The sequence below is a fragment of the Pinus tabuliformis genome, chromosome X (genome assembly GCF_031772625.1).
Source record: "Pinus tabuliformis cultivar Carrire ecotype Pingquan chromosome X, CPIR1, whole genome shotgun sequence".
In the NCBI taxonomy this organism is placed as follows: Eukaryota; Viridiplantae; Streptophyta; class Pinopsida; order Pinales; family Pinaceae; genus Pinus; species Pinus tabuliformis.
In genome coordinates, this window is record NC_142308.1 from 1,131,782,517 (window position 1) to 1,131,789,649 (window position 7,133).

Here is a 7,133-nt window from a genome sequence, read left to right on the forward strand (position 1 = left end):
ACCATTAATGTCATGTTATATGAATTTGAAAACGCACTCAATATTCAAGTTTGAACTTGTAAACGTGCTCAATATTCAAGTTTCATCTCTAAACCAGTGGTTTCACTAAATTTTGAATTGTATAATGGCGCTCCAAATTGGAATTTTGAATCTCAAAACCCGCGCTGCCATATTTTGTTGAACTTGAAAGAAGCTTTGGTTGGTTATAGTTTCTTTGCTCAGCATGAGCTTCTGGACGAGTTCGGTGCTGATCGTGATTGTGGTGGTTCTAGCTATCGTTGCCTCTGCTGGTGAGAAAACTCATTTTAGCGTTTGTTTTGTAAGGGCTTTAGCTTTAATTTCTTCGATTATCGTTGTCTCTGCAGCTGAGGACCAAACAAGAAAATGCATTTTATCGTTTGGTTCGTCCAGGGTTTAAGCTTTAATTTTTTCAATTATCGTTGCCTCTGCAGCTGAGAACTAGACAAGAAAATGCATTTTATCGTTTGGTTCATCAAGTGTTTAAGCTTTAATTTCTTCGATTATTGTTGCCTCTGCAGCTGAGAACTAGACAAGAAAATGCATTTATCATTTGGTTTGTCAGGGGTTTTAGCTTTAATTTCTTCGACTATAGTGCCTCTACAGTTGAGAACCAGACAAGAAAATGCATTTTATAGTTTGGTTCGTTAGGGGTTTTAACTTTAATTTCTCTGATTATCGTTGCTACTGCAGCTGATCAAATTTATTTTCTTGCCTTGTTCGTCCGGGGTTTTTGCTATAATTTCTTTGACTATCGTTGCCTCTGCAGTGGTTTTAGCTTTAATTTCTCCGATTATCGTTGCTTCTGCAGCTGAGAAAATGCATTTTCTTGTTTGGTTCGTCAAAAATTCTTTTTGGGCTTTGATTTCTGTGATTGACCAAGTAAATTTCATTTTTTGTTTTGTTTTGGTTTGCAGGGGCTGGCACTGTGGGTATCAACTATGGTCGCAAAGCAGAAAATCTTCCCCTAGCTTCCAAGGTAGTGTAGCTGATCAAGAGCCAAGGCATCAACACGTTGAAGCTCTACGATGCAGACCCTACAGCTCTACATCCATTCAGTGGTACCAACATTAAAATCACCATTTCCCTTCCCAATGAGCAACTCTCCAATGTTGTTCTTCGTCTTTCGCGAGCCTATGCCTGGGTCTAGCAGAACGTGGTTGCCTACATTCTGGGCAACCCAATCACAACCATAGCTGTCGGCAATGAAATCTTCGCCAATTATAATGACCTCACCTCCTACCTTGTCCCGACCATGAAGAATATTCACATGGCTCTCTTCAAATACAACCTCGACGGAGTTATCAAGGTGTCGAGCCCCGTTGCCACTAGTGTGCTCCAGAACTCTTTCCCGCCATCAACCCGACTTTTCAAGAGAGACCTTGTGGAGACCAAGATAAAGCCAATGCTCGATTTTCTGAGCCAAACGGGGTCCTCTCTCATGGTCAATGTCTATCCTTTCTTTGCCTACGAGGGCAATGCCAACGATATTTCTCTGGACTACGCACTCTTTTGCCCCAACGCCGGAGTCCGGAACAGCAACAGCGGGCTCCTGTACACGAAACTCTTTGACGCACAGCTCGACGCAGTGTTCTCTGCAATGTCGGCCCTTGGGTATAAGAACCTCGACATTGTCGTGTTTGAGATTGGGTGGCCATCTAAGGGCGACGAGGGTGAAACCAGTGCTAACCTTGACAATGTTGCGGCCTATAATGGGAGCCTCGTCAAGCATGTCCTCTCCAACTCTGGAACTCCGCTCAGGCCCCAGGCCTCTCTAGACACCTTCATTTTTGCTCTCTTTAATGAAAACCAAAAGCCCAGTCCCACATCAGAGCGCAACTACGACTTGTTCTACCTAACCGAGGAGCATGTCTACAATATTGCTCTGACACCTGTAGCCATGAACAACCAGGCGCCCACCTCTGGAAGCAATTCCTCTTCCACCCTGGCCACCTCTGTGCAGCATCATCGTAGCAGCATGACAACCCCAAAAGCAGCATCCGAGACTTGGTGCGTTGCAAATTCCAAGATCGATACTAGTAAGCTCTAGGTAGCATTAGACTATGCATGCGGAGAAGGGGCTGCAGATTGCAAGCAGATTCAGCCCGGGGTGTCTTGCTACAACCCTAACATGCTGGAAGCCCATGCTTCATATGCTTTTAAGAGTTATTATCAAAAGAACAACCGCAAGACTGGAACGTGCGACTTCCAAGGCGCTGCCTATGTCGTTACCCAGTCTCCAAGTAAGTTCATATATTATCCCAGGATTAGCTTACTTTTTGTCTACATATGTGCTACCATTATTGAAGGTCTTCTGATGATTAATTTTATGATGTGTTTTTTATCTTGTTGTTGCAGAGTATGGCGATTGCAAATTCCCAACAGGTTACTAGTTTAGTTCATAGAAGATCAATAGTACCTAGTAGTATTATAGTTTAGAATCATCTCTTGTGAACTTTCTCGAGTGCCTGCAGGGTTCGATTTCGTTCCATTTTGTATGTATATGAAGGGGTGTATCATTCTTATTATGAAATCAATATTCTGGCTTATAAAAAATCGCGCTATCAAAATCGTTTAAATTCGATTTTCGTTTAACACCTTGGTTGAAATAGTGTTCCCCAATCGACATCGAGGCATAGATAAATCTCCAACACTGGATATTCTTGCTTCTTAAACATAAACTTCAGGTTTTAACTCCTCAATTTATTAAATTTCCTAAGATCTAAAGTGGTCGTTTAAGGTTTTGATCCTTAAGTAATGAAATGGTTTGCTAAGGAATCTGTATGAAATGGTTTTCTAAAGAATTAGTGATTGGTCATTTGGTATTTTTCTTAAATATATTACAAGCATATCTTGGGATTTACAAGTTTGTGTTAGAATTATAAATTTTAGTTTGAAAAATTCTCTAAAACCAAGTCTCTAAAATAAGGATTTACAAATTTTTGTTGGAATTATAATTTTGAGTGGAATTACAAAAATGAGTTGTGAATATTTCATAATCAACAAATTTTTGTCGGAATTATAAATTTGAGAGGAATTACAAATTTAAATTGTAAATATTTCATAATATACACAAAGAGAATTTTGTTTTTAATACATTCAAAACCAGTTTTAAATAAAAAAAATCTATATTCTTAACCAATATTTTTTAGATTTCAAGGACATTGATGAGAGAATTTACACTGATTTTCCATTAGGGCACACAATTTTCCATTAGAGCTGTGTGTTTTAGGGATAGGAACTCAATCAATTGCAATTGAACTTAATCAATTGAACTAAATTTTTTTATGTAACTCTTTGACTTATTTCCATCATGATTATATACTTAGAGGTGCTTATGAATAAAAAAATTTAATCAATTAAACTAAACCTTTTTTTATCTAACCCTTTAACTTACAACTCCCGACTCTCTTTTTTTATGTAACGCTTGGACTTAACAACTCCCAACTGTGTCACTGACTGTGGTGTAAAATCTCAATACAATTATTAAATTATCTAAAAAATTATGCCTTCAAAACCAATTTTAAGCAACAAAGATCTATTCTTAACCAATTTTTTTGCCCGATTCCAATCATAAACTCCAAAACATCTTTAAACAATGTGCAACTAATTAATTACATAACAATTAATTTTGTTTAGAATCTATTAAATACTAAAATCTACATTTGATCTATATATTCAAAACTAAATAATGACATAACAAGTGACTGTGTTAAAAACCTATTAAATACTAAAATCTACCTTCAATCAATGCACATCAATGCACATTCTTACCAAACCACAATAAAAAAGAAATGTTGTTAATAAAAGTTGTTATGTATGTGAACATTTCCCACTCTTATTTTCCAAAATGCAACTCATATATCGTACAACATTTCATACATTTTAGCCTCAACTTTCTAATCTATAATCATGGACCATATTTCATAGCTTCAACTTCCCATTCTATAATACATGATGAAATGGTAATACTTCCACTAAGGTTCACAATCTGCATTTTAGTGAGATGGGTGACTATATTCCATTGCAACATTTTTGGCTTATAAATATTTTTTAATTTAAAATTTTAAAACCGTATCATTCAAACCTGAATTAAATTTAAGATATAATGTATAACTCTCATAATTGTAGAACCATTATTATAGCTCTATACCCCACAGTTCAATGATCATGTTATTGTTCTTTAATTTTATTATTGTTAAAGCAGTTGTAGAATTTAAAGTAAATGACCGTCTTATGATGTATAAATGATTTTAATGAAATTTATTATATTAATTATTTAATTAAATAATTTATTAAATATTAAATAAATAAATTAAATAAATAAATAATTATTATTTTTAATATTAGTAATCATACTAAAACATCTTATTTTTTTCCTTTTGAAAAAGTTATAAAATTATATTATTTTCATGTTTTCTTAAACATTTTTTATAATCAATTTTCAAATGAAATATTTTTAAGTTTAAGATAAAATATTTAGTTAATAAGCTATTAGTTCTTAACTTTATTAGATCTAGTGCATTAAAAAAAAATCACTTATCTATTCAAATAATGTGTATGTTTTTCTTACCTGTTAAAAATAGATTAAAAAGAATGATCAAAATCACTAAAAAGTAATCTCTGATTAGAGATAGGAAATATCTAAATGAGGATATCTCTTGTTCCAACCATTAATTCATGAAAAACATTATAATATTTTGAAATGTTTCCATTCTTATTTTCTATCAAAAAGTCAACTTTATATAAACTATGAGCTTCCATATTCCTCTCCCTATACGAAGATTAGGATGGTTGAAAACACTTCCAAACCAGTGATCTCTTCTAACATAGTACCTAGAAACACATAGTGACATCTTTGTTCATCTTTTATCCATTGGATGAAAGCCTCTAAATGACCAAACACTTGTAAACAATTAATTACTTTTACATTTGGAAGAAAAAATACAAGTTTTAATGCCATTAGTTTTACATAATTATTCGACCTTTCGTACAATTCCTTGGTAAACTTAAGGCTTGATTATTTGCAAAGAATATGATCCCCACAACCTCCACATATAGCAAGATCCTCTTGTGATATCTCATTGATGAAAGATGAGGGAAGGATGAGAGTTTCCAAGCTTAAGGTCTCTACATCAATTTATAGTAAAAAAGAAATATTATGAAAAAAGAATAGTGGGAAAGAAGTTAATTTTTAGTGTCTCTTTGGAATTAGTCCTTTCTTATGTTTCCCTTGAACAAAGCATAAGTTGAGTCATTTGTTTCAAACACTTCTTTTTATAACTTGCCTTAGGAAGATAATATTTGTTTATTAAGTCTTTACTCCTATGATTGGTGACTCTTCTAGTCACTATGGTCAGTTTGTGGTGTTACGTCATTACATACTTATCTTAGTGTTCATTCCAAGCTCACAGCTGACTAAGTCACATTATGTCAATTTTTCCTAACTTATCCTTTCAACCTTCCCATTTGTCAAGTCACTTTCAACATTAACAAGAATCTTTTTCCTTTGTTTGTGCTACTATGGAACGTCTCTATTGAATTATTTCTACTAGGTCATCTCTTATCGATGACAACATATTTCTGAGAGAGTTTGACCTAGAGAAACACCTTGAGACTATTAGAATCATGGGTATGTTGCTTCACTTTTAGCATATGATATTTAGAATTAGTTGTTCACTAAGAAATTCCCCTATTGTTTTATATCAAGACACATATTCATATATTAGGATTCCTATAGTAGCTTGGGTTCCATTTTCATGAGTGATGTACTTTATCACCTCTCACAACTTCTTCCATTGTTATTCATCTCGCATACAGTCTCTTCCATTTACCATTCCATATGGTGCACCTAAGAGAGATACTCAGTTTTTAATTGATTATATTATTTATTTTATTTCTAAACTTTAAAGCAATATCTCACATGGTACCCTAAGACTCCTTCTGAACAAATGAGACTATGAATATGATGTTTGCATATTTTCCTTGTACATCGGATTAAACAATATAAATGAATAAAATGGTCTTATCAACTAATTCCATGAAAAATGATATCATAACTTATAAAATATATAGTCAATTAGAAAACTTATAAAATGTATTGTGAGCATTGTCTCACATAGGAGAGGTGTTTTGGAAATTCTGGCAAAATTTTGAGATAATATGGCAATTTTTTTTGTAAATTCAAGTTAAAGTTGTCAAACTTCAAGATTTTGGTGCCCCGAGGTTTTTTAAATGGTGTTGTCATTCTTAGGAAATATCAACTTTCTTTGTAGGTTCATTGCAAACTCTGTAAAACTCCTAAAGTTCATTACAGGCATGCTTAGGAAGAATAACAAGGTGAGATGGACACTGGAGGCTCGTGCATCCTTCGAGAATATCAAGAAGTCCATCATGGAAGGTTTGGTCCTGGAAATTCCAAACTTTTCCAAAGAGTTCCAAATTTTCTCTATTTTCTCTGAGCACACCATAGTTGTAGTTCTTTTGCAAAAGAACAAAGAAGGGCATGAGCAGCCCATAACATTTTTTAGTTGCACATTAAGAGATGTAGAACTGAAATATATCATTCTAGAAAAACAGGCATATTCTATTGTGAAAGATTTCAAGGCATTTAGGGAATGTGTATTCCATTCTAAAATGATAGCATACATGCCATTAACAGTAGTGACAAAAATTCTCACACAACCCAATAGAAATGGTAGACAAGGAAAATGGATAGAAAAGCTCTAGGAATATGATATGGAAATCAAGGTTACAAAACTTGCAAAGGGTCAACAGTTGGATAAGCTATTTACTGAGTCAAACCATGTTGGACTTGAAATGTGCACTAATGAAGATATTTGCAACATATGTAGAGAGGAGAATCCAGAAGAACCTCCTTCTTTGAACGAAGAGAATCCACAAGAATATCTTCATCCTAGAAGAGAAAATCCATAAGAACCTCTCATTCCAATATGAAGGAATCCACAAGAACCCTTCCTATAAGGCCTTTCAAAATTTCAGAGTTCCATGTGGTATTAGGACATCATATTTTTCTTGCAAAATTTACAGTGCCCTCCTTATCTACCCTAGGCCAAATGCAGATCCCTGAAGCTGAAAGCAATTAAGTATTCCAT

The 7,133-nt window shown here is 34.2% G+C and overlaps 1 pseudogene; it reads left to right on the forward strand.

Moving 5' to 3' along the window:
- Positions 1 to 223: 223 nt before the first annotated feature.
- Positions 224 to 2,557, forward strand: LOC149143820 (glucan endo-1,3-beta-glucosidase 3-like; annotated as a pseudogene).
- The last annotated feature ends 4,576 nt before the right edge of the window (positions 2,558 to 7,133 follow it).